The sequence below is a fragment of the Uranotaenia lowii genome, chromosome 3, assembly GCF_029784155.1.
Source record: "Uranotaenia lowii strain MFRU-FL chromosome 3, ASM2978415v1, whole genome shotgun sequence".
NCBI classification, from domain to species: domain Eukaryota; kingdom Metazoa; phylum Arthropoda; class Insecta; order Diptera; family Culicidae; genus Uranotaenia; species Uranotaenia lowii.
In genome coordinates this window covers 168,136,498-168,161,391 of record NC_073693.1, presented here as the reverse complement: position 1 = coordinate 168,161,391, position 24,894 = coordinate 168,136,498, and the positions used below count along the sequence as shown (strand labels likewise).

The 24,894-nt window shown below is 33.7% G+C and overlaps 1 protein-coding gene across 2 annotated transcripts in view; it reads right to left on the bottom strand.

The window, feature by feature from the left end:
- The window catches only part of LOC129755451 (uncharacterized), a 217,580-nt gene extending 193,561 nt beyond the window's left edge, over positions 1–24,019 (bottom strand). The window contains exons 1-2 of one of the 2 annotated variants that reach the window (XM_055751955.1): positions 23,871–24,019; positions 23,093–23,396 (exon numbers count right to left, since the gene is read on the bottom strand). The gene's annotated coding sequence lies outside the window, so the exon portion shown is untranslated. Of the gene's footprint in view, positions 1–23,092; positions 23,423–23,870 lie in introns of both variants that reach the window. The other variant, XM_055751956.1, reaches the window with a different exon arrangement.
- Between the last annotated feature and the right edge of the window lie 875 nt (positions 24,020–24,894).

Below are 24,894 nucleotides of genomic sequence, written 5' to 3'. Positions count from 1 at the left end.
GTGCAAGTCAAACATTTTGGTTTTCTTTATCAAATTATTTCAACTTCATTTCAACGCCTTTAAAATTTTCTATTGGTTAATAACAACTAAAACCAGTCATTATAAACCCAAAAACAGCAATTTACTGAATCAGTGAATCATTAGCATTCAAATGTTAAATTTTATTAAGAAAACAGAGGAAAACTGACAATAGTGGGCAGAAAACTGTTTAAATCAAATAAAACTTGAATTTTCACATTTTTTTCAAACAAACCGTGAATAGTTCATACGAATAATCCCCTATCTAAACTTTTAACTCATTATTCCACAATAGGGATAGCGATAGCAGATAACGTTTCATCGTTGTAAAACTTCAAATACTCATGCCTTCTTATGAGCTGAAAGCTTTCAATAGCAACTAATAGGAGTTAGGAAAATATTATTATGGAACACCGTAACACTAGTCAAATGAAAATTTTCACAGGTTGGGTAATAGAAACGGGTAAATTTCAAATATCAAATTAAATGTTAAAGGCGATTTAAATATTTGCGGACTGGGCTATCTTTACAAGAAAAGATTTTGTGAAAAATATTTTTTCGGATTTACTGCAGATTTTAAACTTTCAACTTATAGGTAAAATTTCTGTACAAGTTGGTAGTTTACGATTTTTTAAATTATTTCGGTTTATTTAGAACAATTGAACAACACCATGCAACATAAAATTATCGTTTTATATTAACAGTGGCTTGCTAGAATCTCATAAGAAAATTTTCAAGAAAAATGGACTTTTTTCACAAAAACTCATTGCGCAGAACAGAGATTAGTTCAATAGATCTCAAATATGGCAAAAATACTTGAAAATGCATGAGGAACAACCCATATCAGTCCGGCTTTGATCTTCGAAAAAAAACCGAAAAGTTAACTAGCCTAATAATTATTTAGTGCATTTTTCATTGTACTTAATGTAGACAAATATCTCAAATATTTGAAAGAGAAATTGACACCAAGAGCAGAATTATCAGCATATGTGAAACTTGTAAAATTTTAAATTCAGCAAGACGCTGTTACATCTCGAATAAAGATTGAAATGAGAAAAAAAAATCTGCTGTAACGTAAGGATAGAATATAAAAAGATAAAAATTATGCCCCGATATTCATATAATTTCTTGAGATTTCAGTTTAGGATTCAATTCAAAAGTTAAACTTTGCATCTGATTTCAAGTAACATAAACTTTCAGGGGGAATGGAAAATCATTTCGAGAAAAATGTAATAGGGGAACATGCCCTATTATGCGCCACCTAAGCGAATCGGTGATTTTCTATGTATTCCACGTACAAATTGTGTTAAAAATAGGTGTAATCGTTCAAGAAAAGTGTTTTCTACAAATGCCTATGATTTTTTATAATTCAAATTGCTATAGTTGCTCCAAAAACTTGATTTTTAAAAATCATATTCAAAGCCACAGAACAAAACTGTGTTGCAAATACGCGCCGCTGTGTATTCAATACGCGCCTAGCAGCCGAACACACCCGAAAGCAGCCGAAGACCGAAAACACACCAATACTTACAGACACTTTGACTGGAAAGAAAATCAGAATGGACTAGTCAAAATTTAAAAAAAAATTAAAAGTAGATTTTTTGGGCTGAATTATCGCTGAAGAAAAACCTAAATTGTGAAATTATCACGAGACAGGGGCATTTTAAGGAAAAATTCATACTTGCCATGACCAATCATAGCATTTAAAACAAATTGGTAATATTTTGCAGACTTAAAATGGGGCGTTATATGAACTTTTCCCCTATACATAAAGGATATCATTGAAATAAAACTGTTTTGTTTGAAGATCATAAAATACATTATATTGAAAATAAAAATACTTGAGTTGTATGTATGTAACATTTAGGAACGGGCTCACCATTAATTCCAAATAAAATGTCAATCATAGATTATGGAGAAGCCCGCTAGAGAATCTGATGCTTGAATCTTCTGGGGATGGTAGGGGAGAGTGGGGATACTTGATCCTCTTTTCTTATTTTCACCATATCTTTTCAGAAAGAAAAATTGCAAATTTCACCCTTTTACATTTTCCGAAAGCGTGTTACTTCAAATTTCTATGCTCCAAAATTTAGAACTATACTTGAACCCGTAGATGAACTAGAAGCATTTTCGTGGGAGTAAAATAATTGCGATATTCTTGAAGTTAAGGGAGACTTGATCCTCTATTGAAGGAGACTTGATCCTTTATTCAGGAAGCCCTAATCCTTGAAAAAAATCAAACAAAACCCCAAGATAGAATGTCAAATGACTATTTTGGTCATGTTTATTCTCATTTCACAATTTATAACTGACAAAAGAAGAAAATTCTATTACTTTGTCTCAACCCTTATGACATTGCAAACTTAAAGGCGAAAATTTATTATAATAGCTCTTTTCTTCAGACAATTGTTGTATAAATATCAGTTATTGCATAAATATTAGGAATCTCGCATCAGCAATGATCACTATCAATTCAAAAAAGAATATACCGTTTTTAACTCTAGGGATCTGTTGAACCCATAATCCACGATTTAGAAAACTTTTTCTGAAAAACGTTGAGAGTTTTCCATTGCTTTGAAAATATGGTATTATGAAGTTCATATTACGCTCAAACGATTGATATATTGGAACGAATATTTTGGATATAATTTTTCCATGTAAGGAATATTTTAAAGTAATGAAAAAAGATCTTCAAGTCACATTTCGTGGAATTTTTCAAACAAAGTTCAATTACTCAAACAATTATTTTGTTAAAAATATTTGAGCTTTAAGTATTGTTATTTTGATCCATTTGGCACATTTTTCTAGAACATTTGATCGTTGTAGGACATTCCAGTTTCGAGATATACCTAAGGAATCAAGTATCCCCAGGGATCATGTTCCTCACTCTCCCCTATAGTTTTGTTTTCGAAAAGTTCCACTGGAGGTCACTTAATTTGTTACATCTAAAAAAATTATCCAGTTTTCCTTCGAAGAGTTTCCAGATTTCGAAGTTTGTTTCAATTTTTGATGACAGGAAAAAAATGGCTCGTCTTTCTTCGGGCACAGCCTACCTTTCCAGATACCGTAAAACGGGGTAACTTTGACCATCAATAATTTTTTCCACATTATCATCAATCAGGGCCGTAGGAAGAACCGACTCATGGGGGGGGTTTTGGTGACTGATTTTTACCTATGAGGTTTTGCTCAACAACGTACGAAAAAAAAACAAATTATAATTGTTACTATTTATATGATTATTCATTTTTAAGTTTTCATTTATAGTTTTTGAATTAAAAAGTAACTTTTGAAAAATGGTCCTTAGCTTAAAGGGTGAGCTTATTTTTTTATGAAACCTTTAGATCAAAATATATAGAATTTGTTTTCATCGAAAGTTAAAATTTAATGTTTAAGAGTATGGTAGGTCGAAGCATAAAATAAGTTCTTTTTAAGCTAAATAGCCTTCAATTTTTTTTAAACCGTATTCTATGCTCAAATCATACGAGCCCAATCTTCCAAACTCTTTTGCAAATTTCAAGAATTTAACCTTTAAAGAAAATAAATAAAAATTTTCAAAAAAAAAAACAAAAAGCGATAACAAATTTTCGGATCGAATTTACTCGATGCAAACTTAAACTAAATTTATGATTTCAGTTTGAAATTCAGCTTTAAAAACCTTCAATATCAATAATGTGAATCAATACACTGAGAAAATACAGAATTTTTTGCAGATTTTTTAGGTAAAGAACAGATAGGTACTTGTTTTTTTTTTAACAGAAAATATTTTTCATAACGAATCAATTCTATAATGAAAATCCTGTGGGTAATTTTTTTAAATATAATTATGGATATTTTGCATAAAACAAAAGACAGAAAATTAATTAAAATTCTACATTATATATGTGATTTTGAGCTGAATTGTGTGTAGAAACTTCTTCTGATTAAAAAAAATTAAATCTGGCAATTGAGAAGCAAACTTTTATGTTCATGTTCTCTTGAATTCCTTTACAATTTTATGTTGATTGAAAAACTCGTTCACTCATTCCTGAGTTTTAAATCTGAATACTGAACCTGAATTCAAAAATTGAAATGTTTCTGAATTTCTATACCATTTCTGAAATGTGTTAACCGACCATTTCTGAAATGTACAAAAAATACGATTTCCGAATCTTAATTTCAGATCAAAATTTTATGAGCCAATCATTCATGAATCTTTTATTTAAATTCTGTATTGCTGGTTTAATCTTAATTAATTTTTTCAATTATTTATTTTTAATCTGTATTGTGAATCAGAATTCAAATGTGAATTTCAAAAGATGAATATGAATCTGAGTTTTCAACTTTGGACTGCCACTTAGAAGCTTTTAATGTTTAAATTTTGTTTTAGAATAAAGTTTGAGAACTTCGATTTAAAATGTAAAACAAAATTCTTCTTTTTTTCATATTCGGAAAATAATTATCAAAATATTGAAAATGCAAATCAATTTCAAAAAACATGATTCAAATTTGATATGAAATGCAAAACGAATCAGGAAAGCAGCTTTTCATTCCTGATTTCTTATGATTATTCGAATTGAAAATCAAGAATCTTCAACTTGATACAGAATCAGAAATACGAAAATATGTAGAAATACAATTTTTGTTATGGGAATATAGAATCAGAATCTCCAGAATGGGTTTTATTTAAAATTTAATATTCAATACGAATTTCTATGATAAGGTCACCAGATTGTCCGACAAGTAATATAAATATGCATGGATATTTAATATAAAATTTGGATAAAAATTGGTCTGACCCGGTTGCCCGGATTTCATTGGAAAAGCTGAGTTTGTTCTCATTCTCATTTAAAATCAAACTTTTAAAAATAAATAGAGTTGTAAAATATTTTTTATTCATGCGTACAAAATTTTTGGAGCAAGTTTCAAAAAAAAAAATCGGGGAAGGTTTTTTCAAGTTTTTTTTCATGATTTTTGATGAGCAGTTCCTAAGTTTTGATCAAAATTGCCCGATATTGTCTAGATTTTGGTAGAAAATTTTGAAATTAGATACCCGGATTCTGCCTGGTTTTTACATAAAACAGCCCAAATTTGTTCGGCCCGGATACGTGCTGAAAAAATTCTGACAGCTTTAGTCTATGAACAAGTGAGAGAATTTTAAAAAACTGTAGCAAAATTTTGAACTTGGGATGTATTTTTGAGGTTTTGGCATTAATTTTTAGTCTAGATTGTTTTTCTTTAATATATTTGCTCTATTATCATAATATGATTATGGATTTAAAATTTTGAGTGTAGAGTAGAATACCTCGCTTGCTTTTTTGGACCCTCATGGGGGGGGTTTAACCCCCAAAACCCCCCCCGTTCCTACGGCCATGTCATCAATAACTTAGTCTATAGTTTTAATTTTTGAAAACTGTTTTCTACGTTTTAAAGCCTTTTAATTAAGTATCAAATAGAAAAAAAAATGGATTGTATTTGAAATGGTTTTCTGTTAGTAAAAATGTAATTTCAAAATCTTAAAATATCTATTTTTTCCAAGCCTCGCAAACAAACAGCTCTCCTGATGATAACAAAAAGTATTTAGAAGCAAAAGGATGGTTGAATGTGAAAAAACAACTTTTATTTTTTGTAAATGTTAAGTTAGAGTGCTATTTTTATAGCTATTTAATGATAAATTTTTGATAATCAAAAGTAAGTACATTTTCCAAGAGTAAGCTCTTTTTGGACAAATGGATAAGAATCCTATCAAATGATTAACTTTGCACAAAAAATGATAATGGAAGAAGTGGGAGGGCCTAGGGGAATGTAATAAGATAAAATTTCATTTGTATTTTGAAGGTAAAACTATTTAGCCATTATCATAATTTTTGCCCCTAGATGTATGCAGTTTAATGGTTTTGTCGATTATAAATGATTCGAAAGAAAACGTTAATATGCAAGGTAAAATTGATGAATTAGTCTTTTTAAACAATTATTAAGGTGTTTTGTATCCTTTATGATCAAGAAAACTCATTAAAACCGTCAAAATCGAGACTGATCATTGTAACCACAAAGCATCAATTCCTGAACAGCGACGAATTCGATTTTTAAATCAAATTTAAAGTAGTCCAATAAATTTCTGCAATCATGTTTTACGTTCATAGGAGTCCAGTACTGATTTTAAAAATTAGAAACATGCCTTATTCCCTTTAACGGGAAAAATATTCGAAAAATATTGAAAAAAAGTGACCAATATTGCTCCGGATTACGGTACTAGAAATTGATTTACTATCCCTAAGTTCACTGGTGTTGGGAGAAAGTGGTAGAAATTCTGATATTTTGAAAATTTTAACATGCAAAAATGTTTACAAGATCTTCGGGCGTTGTTTTTTTACAACACTGTTTCTATTTCAGCCGTATGTGATAGAAATATTGCTATTTTTGCATCACAGCATGCGAAAATACAACACGTGTTGTAAAAAAAAAACTAGAAGGCCACAGATCTTGAAAATGTGTTTGCATGGCAAAATTTTCAATATGTGCAAAAAGTGACAAAATTTTCATCCCTTTCTCCCAACACCAGTGAAATTGCTCTAAAACAGCCGTTTGCAAATTCTACAAATCAACCCTCCTATCCTATGTACAAAATGCTAGTTTTGGGTTTAGAATCAATGAGCAGCTGTCATGATTGCTGAATAATATTCGAGTGGGTGAACTTGTTTATTCAGTTTTAGTTGCAATAATCGGATCAATAATTCAAATTTCCTCGACTAATTTTGTCGTTCTATGTCTCATGGAGCTTTTTGTTCAATTTTCTTCCTCAAGTCTACCAACCAGACCTATGAGTAAACAGACATAAATAGCAACGCAATTGGCACAACATTCCTTCGTCGTCGTCCCACTACTCGTGCCTTCCGCAAGCAAAAAATGGGAAGCAATTAACAATTCCTATATAATAATTCCATCGCCTTTCTTTCTTTCTTTTTTTTCGCTTTAGGAAGCCCCTCGCGCCCAATTCTTGTACCCAACATCAACGAAAACTACTCAAAGCGCACAATTTCGAGCCGAAAGAAAGAAACAGTTAGAGCCCGCAGTCAGTGGAAGCGTGAAAAAAGGTAAGGTGCCCGTAATGAATCTACAAATCCGTCGACACAAACCGACAGAGTTGGTTCGTTAAAGTGTGTTATTCTTGGCACAGTTGAACAACCCAACCCGGGCCAAAGATGGGCTCCGAGAGTCTTCTTTAGGGGGTCTAGGTAGGAGGAAGGAAGAATGAAAAAAGCGTCAACAGGTGTGGAGTGGAGTGGAGGTGTAATTTCGTGGAAGGAAGTTGAACACCTCTCTAGACCAAACGATCAATGTGTGGGCGGATGTGGCTTAGCTTGGTAATCCGGTTGTGACGGCGGCGACAATCTGATCGTATGTTGGATGCCATGAAGGTGCCCCTAAGAACGAAGCACGAAACGGCATTAATAAAATAATAGAAAAGTCATCAACGAATGAACGAACGAACGAACGAGAACGGCAGCAGAGTTTCAATGTTGAAGTTCTCCACCCACAGCTCTGGAGATTCGCGCGATTAGCAAACGTTGGGGCGTAGCGAGCGAGCTGGAGTCCGTTTTGTAAATTTGCGGGGACAACTCATGACATCATTGCTTCCAAAAGAAGTTCCTGCTACCAGGCCGAGTTCAAGTTGATTAAGATTTATAAAAGGCAAGCACAGTTTTTACACGTTATATCACGGTTGGAATGTTTTCATTCAGCGTTATATCTGTATCTTTTTTTTTCATTATTATTTTGAAGGCTGATCACCGATTGATGTGGCAGGCATTACACGGCAAATGATTGAGCAACGTTGTGTAAATCCGATTGATCGAATGGGAAATTGCTTTCAGTCCAGCCAAGCCGAGTCAGGCTAAGCTGAGCGCCTGAATGTGGGTGTAAGTTGCCCGCCGCCTGATCGACGAGATATTCATAACCTTGAAATATCAACTTTGTTCAAGATCACTGAGGATTGGAATCAATAAAGGTGATCATTCATCTAATCGAGCTGTTGGCATTCGGTGTCGATAAATTTGCAGAAAGTTTCAATTGAGAAAAAAATATAACATTCGTGACCTGTTTTTCTTGAAGATCAAAGCTCTTCTATCATCCAATAAAAAAATCAAATTTTCATCACACTGTATTACAAGATTGCTATAAGAAGTTTATTTTTAGTTTACCTCGAGATTCACATAAATGTGCAAAAAAGGCAATTGAAGGCAAGACCTTTACAAAATTTTAAAGTTAAACACAGCTCCGGAAAAAAAATCAAGCTTAGGTCGTGTCTAATCCAGGTAAGATTAGAGTTCTGACAATCTGTTCGTAATCGTGGTCAGCGCTTGAAGCGCCTACGAAATACGTCTTGTGCTTGATATTTTTTCAATTATATTTTATCAAACCGGCCCAAAAAACGCCTGATTTTCGTGATTATAAGTCTCATTCAGTGGTTATTACTGTGTTGCGTGGTAGCCAAGATGGACCTGTACCTAAGTTATGTTTTTTCACAACCGCGGCGCTGCCGTAAACCCAAGGTGGATACAATACATACATACGTACAGATGTTTTCAACCACTATCACAAACCGATGAAAGAATTTCATTAATATGTCTCTGCTTTTCACAATAAACTGTGAATCACAAAAAGCCTTGAAGGGGCAAAATTACGAACTGAAAATGGGACAAAAGTACGGATGATATACAGGGTCCACTGATGTAAGGGGCTGTTCACTTATTACGTAAGCACGTAGGGGGGGTGGGGGGGTTTCACATTTGCTTACAATCTATTACTAGGGGGGTAGGGGGGGGCTTCCAAAAATCTTACGTAAGAAATGTTACATTAAAAATTCATCAAAGCCACAGCCATACGGAACCATATTACTCAGGTTCTTTTTACTCATTACCTATTTGTTGGTTAATTTTGATGTTATGTCATTTATCTTTTAATGTCTTTGAATTAATAAAAAAGGTTGCAGGTTCTATAAAATTTATAGAGAACCAATTCAAACCCACATGCCATCAAAAACACTAAATCACATTGTTAAAAAAGAACGTCACTTTTCCCTTTCATCATAACAATCTTTTTAATTGAGAAATTTAAAGAAACAAAAAGGAAAATAGCGCGTTGTGACACCCCGATTTGAATCCATCATATTTTTATAATGACTTCTTTCAGAAAAAAATCTGAAAAAATCAATATGAGGCGCTTTCAATCATGAATTTCTAGACAGTTTTTTCAGTTATAGAGACTACCAACTCTAAATTTTACAAACGATCTACCAAAAAAAATCCTAAAACTTTATTGCTTACTGCTGAAATGAGTCTGAGCTTTTAGGTTAGTTGACAACGTGATTGTCGTTAAACGTTTTTGCCCCAATTCTAGTAGTGTTGATGATGATGTTTTTTAAAGATTTTTATGATTTTCAGGTAAAAAAACATAACAATTTTTTATGGTACCTTGTGCTAATCTGATCTCTTTGCTGAATCGGAATTTAGATTTCATGTTGTTTATTCGATTGTGGAAATTTGTTGAAAATTATTGTTACCCCAAACATGCTACGTCTTGAATAATGTTTTCTTTAATCGTGTATGACATTTCATCTGTTGTTTTGTATAGATTGTGCTTTTCAAATACAGTGTTTTTAATTGTGCTTAAAAAGTGATGTATGTATTTCACATTTTTAATATCTTCAAGCTATTTTGAAAAAAAAAAACGTGTCAATTTCTCAAAGAAAAAAAGTAAGATCTTACTAGGGGGGGGAGGGGGGGGTTTTGAAAAATCTTACATTGTCTTACCAGGGGGGGGGGAGGTAGGGTTGAAAATTTCCCAAAACCTGCTTACGTAATTAGTGAACGACCCCTAAACCTGAACGACGATGAGATCTGGATTTCGTAAACCTGTTGAATATGGATAATAGTAAGAACTCCGAATTCGCGTAGGTTGTTCGCCCATGTATTGGATTTGTATCAGAAGATGCTGTTGTAAGCAACAATTGTTATAAAATAATATTCCACATTTCTGCATGCTTGAATTCTTGTTTTTCGGTCTTATCAGGTCAATTATAACACTTTTTATATGTGCTTCATCCAACGTTTCGAATTATATTAATTCTTTATCAAGGAACTAAAATTAAATACAGGAGCATAAAACATATTTTCTCATAATTAATATTAACATTAATTACTCACTCGGACATTCGTGTTATTGTCCAAAGCAGATGCACTCCTACAGCGTTCATCAATCGTCGGGATTCTGGCTATAAATTTTGAATTTGAACTCTCATTTCATGTCGGAAGTGAGGAGGAAAGCTTGCGTGTGACTTACGTGTCCAATATTCTGGTATCGGCCAGGGCGTCGGCGCCTACTCCGTCGTTTTGGAACACGTCCGTGGCAAAACTTCTATCACTCGACTCACTGTTTGTTATTATTGTTTGAGTTTTCGTAGCGTTTTCTTTACCGCCAGAATATTAATTATGAGAAAATATGTTTTATGCTCCTGTATTTAATATTAGTTCCTTGATAAAGAATTAATATAATTCGAAACGTTGGATGAAGCACATATAAAAAGTGTTATAATTGACCTTATAAGACCGAAAAGCCAATACATAACCTCAAAATTATTCCCGGTCGAACAACAAATTGATGAATTCATGCAGAAATGTGGATTTATGAATGGCGTATTTTTACCCCACACCATTCGATCTTTTGCCCCAAAGATGAGGTAAGAGTACGTTTCGATTGCAGTGGCATTTTCACTACTGCTATCAAATGCGTCATTTGATTATCTTCGTATTTTTTTGAAGAGAGGTAAAAATCTAAGTAATCAAATGCTGCTCTTGGTCTTTTGAAAAAAAAAACAGCAAAATTTTCTAAAAATAGGTTAGCACTAAGTTCGTACTTTTACCTCAACATACTCTAAACAAATTTTGCTTAAAGCTTTATTAAGATCAGGCGCGGTTCTTGAATTCTTGGGGGGAGGGGAGGTGTGAAACGATCATCCTGAAAGAGTGAGAGGGGGAGGGGTGCTGCACCCTTCTCCTACAAATTGAACTAAATCAGAGGTACTTCTATTGAAAAATTTTATAACTAGAGAAAAAATAAACTCTAAAGAAACCATTTTGTATAAAAAATAAATTCGATATCCTTGTTGTATCAATCTGCGAATCTGTAATTTTCCATGCGAAAAAATCTTGATAAAAAGATGATTTTCATATTTTGTACACCAGAGAGTTCAAAAAATCGACTTAAGAGCTCATTGAGAAATCTCTCTCTATAAATGTCATATTAAAATAAAAATAACACACATGTTGTTGAATAAAGAACATTTTAAGAAACTTTTCAATTATCTGTTTTTCCTGAGCTTCTTCACATCAGCGCAAGGTTAACACAACGAAATTCTAATGATTCTCATTTCGAAACTAGGTATTACGTTCGTAAAACAAATATTTGAGATCAGTTTTTTTAGTAGTTGCTATTCATTTGAAACTGATGTATGATTTTTACTATTCTGTTGTATTTTTCTGAATAGTTATTCAAATATATCGTGTTGTTTTGATCTATCCTGATATTCTTTTTTTTGGTGTGAATTGTGATCGAAGAATTCGGTTTCTAAATCTAAATTTAATTCTGAAATAAAGCTATTTTATTTTATCTGAAATGAATGAAATAAAATTTGACCCCTTTGTTTCGATTAGTAACCAATTTGAAATAAAGCGAACATTTGTTTTAAATTTCTTTGAAAGATACATTCCTAACATTTGAGAACAATTTTTAAGAAACAATTAATAAAACCAAATAATGAAGGATCAATGCTTGATAGCGCAAAGCAAAAAAAAATCACATTTTTTCGATGAGCAAAGAAGTTAAGAGCTGATTTTGACTGATCCGGGAGTGCTGAAGCTAAATAGTATGAGTGCTCTTTGTTTGGACCTAGAGCCTACTTTAGTACTAAATTGCCGAAAATTGTAAATAATTCAGTTTGCTAGCTAGGATAAAGATAATATTATGAATACAATGAACTCTTATTCTTCCTATCCTACCATACAGCTTATTGCCATATAAAGGTCTTTCGGATTTTCAACGTTTTTAAAAATGTGCCTTCTCATGACAGCTTAAATAATGGGGTGCGTTTTGAGAAACTAGAATGAATAAGGAAAAATCTCGTTTTTTACTATCCAAGCTGTGAAGGATATGGACCATAGATACTACCAATTTTTCCTAAAATAAATTAAAAGAAATGGATAACCCGGAAAATAATAGGTCCATTTTTAGACCTGACATCACCGAAACTTTGGGTGAATAACAAAGATTATTATTGGTTTGGCTTGGTTGGCTCAAAATATATATAAGTAAGGTACGCCAGAGAAATTAACGGCAAGTGCAAACAAAGCTTTTTTTTCTCCAGGAAAGTTGTTTTTTTTATTGAGCGGTAGAAAAATGTCCTTATTTGAGCTCACTCCCGAATGTTTTTCGAAGTATCTTTTACCAGTTTTTAAAACCATACTCGTTCGATCTGTGCTAATTTTTATTTATCGAATAGTTGGAGATAAATGTGAGCTAGAGCTTTAGTGTTGCTGACATGTCTACTACTTCTGAGATTTTGAAATTCAAATGCACCTTCTTTTGAAATTGTCTGGTTGCTTCTACTTATTGAGAAATAGAATGGGGGTTTGAGATGCTTTTTGTCAAAATCGAGACTTGCATCTCAAAGTGTATCAATAAATTCTGTATTGAAATTTATGGACAGTTAGGTCCAAAACTAATCACCATTCTGGTGATTATTTTTTAACTGTTCTGATAGAAAAGAAGAAATTTGAACCCTGTCTAAAGGAGGGGTTTGGATAAACGACAACAATTCGACAAATGTGTTCAATATTTGCAACCGAAAAAGTACTGAAATTAACCCAAGCAACCAAAAGTCACGTTCTCACTCGAAGATGGCACTCCGAAGTTCAAATTTGGCTGAAAAAATGTTTAAAGGGAGCTTTAGGTGACTCACGTTACGTAAAAGTTACTAAGGAACTTCCATCGCCTTTCAAAAGGTTGAAACACCGATAACGGAACTTCTAAGCGCATTTTACGCAACTTCTTTCAAGAAGGTCGGTTGCGTGCGCTAAACACTTTCTAAGATACTTTAGGCGTTTCAAGAAACTTATTTGGGAATTCTAAGATACTTCTAAGTGTTTTAAGGAACTTATTTGGGAATTCTAAGCGACATGTCAAATATGTTTGTCAATTTTATGTCATGGTATTTTTTTTCTTTTTATCAGTACTCATGTTTAGAATGGAATTCAACTAAAAATGAAAAAAAATCTAAGGTTGAAATAAATATGTAATAGAATTTTCTGGATTTTAAACATAGAAGTTTTTATATTTATGAGCCTTTTCATCATCCACCGCTGCGGAGAGTAACATCGCTTGCAGCCGGCGATTTGGAACTACATTGTGGCGCAGCTCAAGAAAACCCTTTCTAAGATGGGAAATCTCCGGAAATGCATTCCTCTCATAAAAACATCCGCGATCATCACATTTGCCAAGACCATCCTCACTACATGCTTGCTACAACATCCAGCTTTTTCGGAAACATCGGATTTCTGCTGGATGACTAGGCCCCCAGCAAACATTTATGAAGGTATAACGCAGGAACAACAGAATTATTCAAACAAATATACCAGATAAAAAGATTGTATTAAACTTACCAAAATAGCATATAGCTACAAAGGTGGAGGCGATATATCTACAATGACAAGATTCCAACGATTCGATTTTCCAACAAAAAGCAAAATAAACGAAAAAAAATTTCCTCGACCGAGATTTGAACTCCAGTCCTCCGAGTTCACAGACCGGTATCTTACCACGATGCCAACTTATCAGTTGATATGGTCTACGCTAAAGCTCTATAGATGAGATTTTCTTTTTACGAACCGGTCAAAGGAAGAGACCGGAGAGAGTGTCAATTGAAGGACCGCCCATTTATCGTAAATCAGTTCACTGAAATCGTAAATGTCGAATGAGCATATTCTCAACTTTTTGGAGGCATTTACGAATTAACTAAACTGCTATCCGATTCAATTTTTATTGGGCAAAGCTTGTCGTAAATGAATGATAGAAAATCACCCAATACCAACGTATTTACGATAATTATTGAAAATATCACAATATTCGATTTGGATTATCATTTTTATTACGATTTCATGTTAGCTGGGCCGCTGCCGTAGGTAATAGTGACTTTTGTGTAATAATGTTGAAAAAAGCAATTTTTCTGAATAAACTTTTGATGATGAAATATTTGTAATTACATATTCATTTGGTGTACTGAAAGTCCTTGAACAACGAAATGTATAAACTCTCAAACAACCCATTTTACCATCGCTCATACGCAAGTTCAAATAAAATTAGTTTGAATACTAATTTTTACAGTGGCAATGAAGTATTGCTGGATTGGTCGAGAGGCTTGGTCGAGAGGCTGGGTGCTACCTAGAGAGCAGCGGTTCAATTCTATAAGCGTAAGTAGCTTTTGTAATCAAAACAATATAATTAAAACCAATGAGATAGACCATGATAGACTGGCAACCTAGCAATCTGACATCTGGTTGTCAGAGCAAAATGTCAATCGGATTTTCGACGCGTAGAAGTTTCTTGACATTCTCTTAGAAGCTGAATAGCGTTCTCTACAGACATCTACACGAACTTGAAAGTAGCTTTAAGAACTTAAATTTTGGGCTGATAAGCATTCTCTTCAGACGAAAACGAGAGCTGATTAAGCTTCCATGGAACCTTTTTAAGGGAATTCTGGTTGCTTGGGAAGCTTTTTAGCCCATGTGGTTTTAAAATTTTTGATAAAAAAGATTTATAAAAAAAATGTTTCCTGAACGATTAAGTTTTTCGTCAAACTGAAGTGGTATAAAGTCATGAAAATTAACTGTCGTGAATTTTTCAGCGAAAAAAATGGGTTTTAGAGGAATCTATGTAATGATTACTATGTTAAAAGAAAGAATAAAATGTGAGACTGCCACTAGAAGTCCCACCGCTTTGAAGTGCCTTTATCACCCCAATGGAAAATTTAATTGCAATTTGAATTTCTTACTTCAACGCTATTTTAAATAACCTCTTTTATTAACATTTCCAAGGAGTGAACATTCTTGAAAATTCAAGGGTCCACCGACATGGAAAAGCTTTAAATTTTTATAGAAGTGCTAGGGCCACGCATGACTAGAATTGAGCGCACCTAATAGTTTGTGAAACTTTCTTGTCTACTAGCTCACTAAAACATTATCGACAAAATTAATTCGGTTCCAAAAGCGAACTAATAACCTACAAGCGGGACATTCAAACACACTTCTAAATGTATCATGAACATCATTTCAGTCGAAATGATTCCAATCGAGTAAAACACAACTAAGCAATTTGAAATTCAAACCCTTTAATCGAATTGTGAGCAGTTGTTCACCATGTAGATTTTAATGCAAAACGCAATGTAACTTCTCACTGAAATGAATATGTAGATCTAATAAATAGATATCTTCACAAACCAAATCAATTCATCAATCTCTTTATGGGTCTGGCTGGAAAGCGAGGCGTTTGGGCTCCGTTGGGAATTTCTTCATTCCCCCAAACGTTCAATGTTGTTTGCTGCACATTCCCTAAGACGGGCGCAGATAAATTACGGGTGGCCCAGCTAAATCACCGGGATTGCACCGTTTTGTTGATTCTTCCGATCCATCATCCAGCTGCTCTGGTTCAACAACAAAAGCAGCAGAAAAATCACGTCCAAACCCGCTAGAATCGTGTTTTTGTTTTTCTCTGCCGCTGCGCACATATTTCGGTACGGTGCGTGAGGAATTTCGAAGTTCTTCCCAGCCTGAGCCTGGGTCTAGCGATCTTTCACACCGTTATTCCTTCAGTCGCTTCAGAAAATGTTTGTCCAAGAATGGGTCACCGCAATTGCCTCAAATAAATTGTAGGTTCACTTGAATGGTCTAATTTTGATTAATGTGTTCCCTGGCTCAGACTGAAACCGTTCGGAGAGAACGTTAATAATTCGCCAGCTCAACAACTACAACAACGGGCGATCGGACCCGGCCAAATCAAACCCTAATGATCTCTTTTGGCCAGCTTTGGATCATCGGAGTCAGCCATCATCGGGCAGCAACGGCAAACGGACGGCCAGGAAAACAGCACTAAACTACATTTACGCTAGCGATTTACACACAATTATAGAAGGGGAGTATTTCACCTTTGGTAAGGTTGCCGAGCTATTAAGCGGTTCTGTTTTTTTTCGATTCTTGGCACTTGGCTGGACCAGAGAGTAGTTGAGCATTTTTCTTCAGTCTGTTCAAAAATCAGCCACAACAATCCAAACGACCTCTCACTTCGTTCGAATATTAAACGGTTAACCACCAGGCCAGCCATGTGCCAGAAACGAAGAAACAATTGACTTACTCAACTTACGTTGGTACTTGTTTTTGGAAAGTCACAGTTTAGGGGAGAATGGCAAAATTCGATTTGCCAAACTCCCATCGTCGCCATCTAGGTCAGTAGTCATGTCATGTCTGGACTAATGTTAAGCTGCTCATTATTAGGAATTGTTTGGTTTAGAGAAGGTGTCCGTCTACTACCTAACCTCAGATAATCCTTAGAAATACCATTTGATGTACACTTGACTGGTTAAAATCAGTCCAAAACGGTTTTTAGTTCGATTTTAACCAGTCTAATATACACTTTTAACTTAATTAGAGAAATTAATTTGTACATATTTTTGGCATTATTGTAAAACAATTACATTATTTTCAAATCGGTGTTTTTTTTTAAATTGTAGCTTTTCAAAAAATCAATCGAACTAACAAGTGTTGCAGAAAAAAATATTTAAGAATTTATATAAATAAGTTTAAAAATTCTACGAAATGAATATATTTTCTTAAAAATAAAAATAAGTTTGCAGTCTACGAGGAAGCTAGCTGTTTTTTAGTTATAATTTTTCAATATGAAAAACTAAATTTAATTAAATGGAGGTTATTAGATAACAGTTATTCTTCTTTTGAAACGATTGCATCAAAACTAATTGCCTATGTAAATTCGGTGTCGATCGGTTCTCACTACTTTGGCAGCTAAACAGGGGGTTTGTAGTTCTTTAAAATTTATGACCATGTTCTCTGGAAAAGCTTATCGGAATACAAAATGTTCCGAATGCGAAGTAATAGAGTTATTTTAGTTGAATGAAAAAAACAAACACAAAGAAACCGTATCATAACGATTGATAGGAAGAAATATACAATTTCATTTCTGAAAGTTTCAGTTTGAAACTCGAACTCACCAAAAAGTTTAATGTTAATGGCATATGGCAATGAAAATTCTACAAAAATAAAAGAAAAACATATTTTATGCAACCATATAATGGCTTGAAAACTTAATTTGCTATAAATAATATCGGACTTCTAAGTAATTTGCATGTTTATGTCAGATACTGCACTTTATGAAGAAAATAATAATTATTGGGTTATTAGAGACAATTTAATGAAGAAAAAAATGATATTGCTACATGGTTTTGAAGCGTCCTAAATTAGTCAAGCAATTTATGAGTTTAATTTATGAAACTTTTTTCCGGAATTTTCATATTTCATCTACGCATTCATTATTTTATTCAGCTACCTTATTGCATGGATTTTTATGAAGTGATCTACACTGACTGATCCCATGTTAGTCCTTGATCACAAACATGAATTTTTTTTCGTTTTTGGAAAACTTAGTTATTTTTTATCATCAGAATGAAAAGAGACAAAATTAAGAAACCGAATGAGTGAAAAGGGTTCAACCTCCTAGTGCCCAACCTCGCCTTTAAACGGGGTCCACTAAAAACGGAATTTATCAAAAGCCAATCACAATTTTTTTCTTAGTTTTTGCACAAAATGTTCCAACATATTTCATTCGCTCATAATAAATAGAATTTTAAATTATGATTTTTTTTTTCTTTTCAACACTCTTAAACCCAATCCCACCTTTGGACGTGGTTCACTAATGAGTCTATTCGAAATCAATGCAACACTTAGTTTAGTGAATAACTTTTGATTGTATGGAAATTGATGAAATTTTAAGTAAAGCTACCTTGTAATTAAATGTGTACGTGTTCAAAAATTGGTGAAAATCTGTCTAATGGTTATTGAGATATCGCTAAATACTGAAGTTCATTGACAAGATGTTTTAGGCAGGATCGAACAAAATCCAGGAAAGTCGCAGTGGAAGACCCAAAAACAGCTAAAAATCAACTATTCGACCAAAGTTTTCATAGGCAATCATTCCAGAATAAAGAGAGAATAAAATAAATAAAATACGGTGATCAAATCGTGCGCAAAATATTTCGACCACTAGGGGGAGATAACGGTCACCTGGCTGGTTTCCAGCCTGAAAAATTTTGTCGACAAGTCTCGCCTGTATCAAGGAGAAATATTTGAAAAATTGGATGTCTAGTACTTGAGGAGGCTATCGATCTGCTTAAACTGCAAATCACTTAGTGTTTCATAACAATTGACCCGATGGTAAATAAATAAAATATCTTTGCCCGATGATTGAATAAATATGTAAAATGTACATATACGAAGAAAACAGCCTCCAAATGCGACTGTTTTTCCTGCATGGCACTTAAACAGGTCCCAAAATTTTATACTCTGTTTTAGTTGGATCTGGAAACGTGCCATTAAGCAAAACTGTAATGAAGTCAAATATGTTGTCAAAGTTGTTTATATGTTGTTTTTGTGCCGATGGAGGACAATCGGCTGAATTCGTTATAACTTCGACCAAATAAATTTATTTAATTTATTTTGAAGGTCAAAACAAAATGTTATCAAAAATATCCTTGATTTGAAAAAATGAATGGTTCATATTACGCATTACACGTAGTTGCCCAAAAATTAAAGTCGAATAACTTCTTCATTGAAAAAATCACAAAAACTTCCACATGTGAACATAACATTACCAGGTAGCTCCGCCGAAAATTTCATCAATTTCCATTTCTGCATTCAAAAGTTATTCACAAAACAAAGTGATGTATTTTTTTTTTTCGAATACAGTCCCTTCAATTCAAGGCCAATCATCATTATAACTCATTTTTTGAGCAGAATATTTCAAAACATGCAAATCCTACAATCCAATAGCAGCTGTTTGATAAGCAGTTCACAAAAGCTTCTGTTTAGAGAAATTAAAAAAAAAACATGAGAAATCTGGAAAGGGAATGATTTTTTGAAAATTGTTTGTTTGGTGCTTAACAAAAAAATGTAATTTAAGGTCTAAGAATAACAACCATTGAGGCTTGATTTTTTTTAGTAAGATATGATCTTATGTTAGGTTGAAGTGATGAAATATAAAACCAGTCTAAAGGCGGGGTTGGCAAATGGTTCCGCCCCTGTAGTTATGCAATTTCAATTTTTTTTTTCCTTAACTTTTAGGATGTTTGTCTGACAAAAATTGTTTGTAATCATACTTTTATTCAACTTCTGGTAATTTTTCAGTGAAAAAAATTATAGAGAGTTAAAAGGATTCATGTCGCTTGCATCTAAGTACCGTAAAACGGGGTAACATTGATCACCGGGATAACTTTGATCAACATTAAATTTTTCCTCATGATCATCAATAACTAATTCTAAAGTTAAAATATCTCAAAACTTTTTTTCTACGTTTAAAAACCTGAGGTATGGGTATATATGAGTAAAATGTACATATATTACAGTCCAAAAATAGATATTTTTCTTCTGAATGAGTCGTTATAATTGATTATCACGAAATTACCAATATTTGTCCAATAACTAATGTTTATCTAGTAATTATTTGTAAAATAGGACTCATAATACGGTATGTACATATCTAAACACTAGAAAATTGAGCCAAAAAGTATGCAATGGCTATAGGGTAGTAAACAAATTCTTAGAACTCACTTTGTTTGATACTAACAAACTGTGAAAGGAGAACTAATATGGCCAAAAATAGTCAAAGGACCATTTATTTTTGGATAATGATAGGTTTTTGCCTAGGTTAAGGGAATCCTGAATTAGGGGTCAAGTCTCCTTGAGTAAAGGATCAAGTATCCTTTAACTTGAAAAATATCACAATTTTTTTCGTCTCACGATAATTGTTTTAGTTAATCTACGGGTTCATGTATCGTTCTAACTTTTTTAGCATATGAACCTGAAATAACACGCTGTTAAAAGTTCAACAGACGGCAAGTTGGTAATTTTTTCCTAAACTATATGATGAAAATAAGAAATGGGGATCAAGTATCCCTACTTTCCCCTAATGTTAAAAAAATTAGCCCCTTAATTTATGCAGCATCTTTGTATATATTTCGATTTTAATTGTTTAATTAAAAGTATTCTAATAAATTTCTGCAACCATGTTTTTCGTTCACAGAGTTCCAGTACTGGTTTTCAAATTATGAAACATATCACATTCCCCGTAACAGAAAAATAATCTAAAAATATTGAAAAAAGTGATCAATCTTACTCCGTTTTACGGTACGTACGTATCTATGTAGGTACGCTGCAGTACTAAGTACATACTAAAGCCAAACCATATCCACTTAGGGTTTTGAAGAATAAATTTTCTTCCGATTAATTCATGTCGCGGAGCTGATGATGAAGGACTTTTTTAACTTATCATTATCATTATCATGAACCATTTTTAATAAATTTCCTTCCAAAAGCAAGGTATTCCAACATTTTGTAGGTACAGTTATTTTGAAACAAAGATCCCTTGTGGCGAGTCCTATAAGCAAAAACAGGACAACAACGAAATATCGTTTATTTGTTATTTTAGTCATTGTTCTAAACGACGATATATCGTTGATCCGCATCAAAAGGGTTGAGTAACTCAAGAAACTAAATTTGTAGATTAAGGTCCATTGATTTATAAGCTAAATCATGCCAAATTTCGGCATTTTCTGGCTAAGATTTCATCGTGGTGCTTTACGTGTGAAAATAAAATCATCGACTACACAGAAAATTTTATTGTCTATTACGTTTCACTGAAACTGCAACCTTTAAAATAAATCAATCTGTAATTTACAAAACCTGTAATTTTAAATTGTTTTCCTTAAAAGTTAACTAAGATTCATTTATTATTACAGCAAATGTCCTGTAAAAAAGTTGTACACAAAAACTTAAATGTCACTTAATTTGTGTTTTTCGACCTGTAAAATTACGGTAAATGTCCTGCTTCTTTTTGTTACAGGACATTTGCGTAATTTTACAGGAAAGAATTTTTGCTGTGAACCTTCATTCGTAGTTTCAGACAAAAGGTATTTTAAACTATCTTTTCGAATATTCGCTTCCATTTTTTGTAATACAGACCCCGTTTGATTTTGGCAACACGCCCGTACATTTTGTGTTGCCAAAATCGAATGTTGCCAAAATCGAACGGTTTTTTTTCTCATTTTTTTTTTGTTGTTTTTACAAAAAAAAAACTCTTATAATTATCAAAAACGTTATTTTTAGTCCATTTCCGACCATTTGTAGTCATTATTAATTTTTTTAGTCATGTTTCTGATGCATTTTTCACTTTTCTTGTTTTGTTTATAATATTTGTTTTCATTTGTCATATTTGCTATTTTTGTCATTCTGAATCATATTTTAGTTTTTTTTTTGTCATTTCCAGTCTTTTGTTTGAATTTGTTTTTTACATTTTGAATTTCTCATCTTTTTGTCATTTTAGAGTACTTAATAGAATTTTAAAAATACTTTTGTTTCTATTGTTGCATTTTATCACCATTTCAGAACATAAAAACGTATTTATGGTGTTTGTCTAAATTAAATAGACCCTGTTATAATGAAAACTAAAAAGTAATGTTGTTTCTAAAAACCGTTCGATTTTGGCACATGTGCCAAAATCGGATGTTGCCAAAATCGAATGTTGCTTAAAACGAACGGGGTCTGTAATTGAAAGGAGCTGATTGGGATAAATTATATTGAAAATTTTTAACAACTTTTGTGAACAAATGAATAAAAATGTATTCATCGGGAACTCTTCTTTGTCGTCAACTTAAGTGTTTTTGGCAAATGATTGGAATCGAACCTTTTATATTTCTAAATTAGTGATCAAAGGCAAATAAAAAAAACCGAATCTTACAATCAGTGATTTCAAATTTACAAGGCCTTTGGATGAGCTTGTTTTGAGGCCAATAAATTTTCCAAAAATATAAATCTTTTCCAGCCAGTCAGTTCAGTCTTCTGACTGAAAATTCTTTACTAACATATAGATATAAGCACCCGCAATAACCTACCCCCAACTGTATGCCTCCAGTTTGATTGGGAATAAATCAACATGTTGTAGAGTTCACAGCGTTCAAATTCTGACTTCCATCGTCTTGGTATTTTGGGAATTGTAGCTAGAACTTATTTGAATCCATTGAGCAATTCCAGAATAAACATTTTTTCTAAAGTTAATACAACATAAAAAAATAGACAAAATCTTCGAAATAGAAACTACTTTAAAACTAATAGATCTTGTATTAAAAAAATCTGTTCAAATAATGACTGCAACAATATGTGTAGTGCAATAAAACTTCCTACGGTGAAGCTATTCTCGAATGCCAACAACATGTAAAGGTACACGTACAGTTTCGACGAAAGCATTCGAACAAGATCAAAGATCACTCTCGGTTTGCAAGTACGGAACACAACACACGATACGCGCGTCAACTGGAGCCTTAGCACACAGGCGCAAAACGAACGTCAAGCAAGTTGAAAGAGCAACCAAACCCTGAGCTGGTGCCCGATTGTACTTGGTGTTTTTTTTTGCTGGCTTCTTGTTGTTAAGCTCTGGTCTGGTAAGGTACGTTCCAACTTTGTGTAGTGGATCACTTGAGATCGCGGATCGACTCATAATAGTAAGCTCAACGTCCGTTCGTCGCCATGGCACTAATACAACTTTCAGCGAGTTGGTTGGTCTGTTTACTTGAACAACTAGTTTAGAGCGACTTTTCGACGATATTTTCGTCGCTGGTTATTATATTGTACTCTGTATTGGAACAGATAAAGCAAATAGAGGGTTGGTTTGCGAAATTTGTTATTGGTTTTACTTTCAGGGGTCGATCACTTACTTTCGGGCAGCTCAGGAATTATGTAAGCTAGGCGGGTGTTCGATGACCGATGCAATCCGCCTGCAGCTCTTTGTGACGAGAAGGCTGCAACAATTTCTGCTGCAGATTCCTGCTTTTGTAGATGTACTGCTGTTCAAGTTTCAATCCATTCAGGCACACATTCACACTGCACTAGAACAATCAGAATTTTTATTCTTATGGATCTTTCCACGAATCACAAATCAATCGGCAATCCGCTTTTCTCGTGACATTCGCCACATTAGATATGCATCCGATGTATTTCAATTTTCATTCATCCTTTTCACTGGCGCAAAAGAAAACCAATCGGAACTATATTTTAATTTAGATATCAACCAAATCTAAAAAAACACATTCTTCTACTAATTTCACGCTAAAATCCAACCAAGGAAACACTTTTCTCAACCCAACGAAATTCCACAAACATTTTCTCGCTTTGCTTCACCGACAGAACCACCTCAAAAATCCCAGGAAATCAAAAGCAGAGCGCAATCTTGAAAGGAAACAAAAAGGTCCCCGCCACTGGAGAGCGATAATGAATAACAGGAAAAAAAAACCTTCAAACATGGAAAGAAAATAAAACCTAAAAAATAAATATGGAACCAGCAGCGAGAAGAACCGTGAGTCAGACTTGCGCGAATTGGACCACTTTGCGTTCTTTATTCTCTGCTTCAGATCGTTCGCCTGGCTGGTTGGCTAAAAGGCTTATTGGTGGTCAGCGAACAAAATAAGCGCTCAGCTGCCACACGCGAAAACTTACAATTTTCGAGCCACACCGGGAAGCAACGCAACGCGCACAACGGACTTATTACGGACGGAACCTTCAAACGCATACGCGCGAATCGAACCGCGAGGCACAACGAACTGACTGGCTGATTTGGCGGAGACTTCAACGCAACCGCAAGACAGGAACAGTTGACTACACTGAATGACTGAAGTCTCGATCCGCGGAGTTCATCCGGTACCTACCTATATCTAAACTGGTTTTACCACCTTCAATATTTGTGGGTGAATGTTTGACTTTGGCTGGTGGTGAGCTTGCGTTTGGTTGTTGGAAAATTTTGTTGTGTGGGTTCAGCGTTGACTGAGGAACTGACCCACTGATGAACCTTTGCGATCGAATGAATGATCGGTTTGTTTTTGTGTTGGTTTCTCTGCGTCATGTGGCTGGGTCTGCGATCGTAATTGAACGTTGAATTTGTAGAGATGGTCACAACGTAAAAGAAAATTTTTATTTTATAATTTTAGATTGGCCTGTGATATTAGACTGAGTCGATTTGGGGTCATTTTCGAATTTCTCAAACCCTGGGGTATTAAAAGTTTTGTTGTATCCTAAAACTCATCCATGATTTTTTGCCGAATTTTTAAGTAACGTTTACATGAGTAAATTTGGACTTTTAGGTTTGTATGGGAAAATTTAAAATTTTGTACTGAAAAACGAACATGGTTTTTCTTTTAACTCTGGTACCATGCCATTCAACCCTTTATGTGCCAATTTATAAATTTCTTAAAGGAAATTTTCCGCTTAACAACACTGCTGAAGACCGTAACTTATTATCTCTCCAGACAACGAAGTTATAACCAATTAAATGAAAGTATGTCTTTTGACATTGAAGGCAATTCAAATAAACCCGCAACACTGCTGGGTACAAACGAGAGATTGCTTGACTGATTTGCTCGTAGATGTTTTCTTTCAAATTTAATCATACTAGTTTCTTCGGAGCGATTGTTGTTTACATTAGGAGCCATCTTTTGATGGTTTCTATAAATAAAAATAACTATGC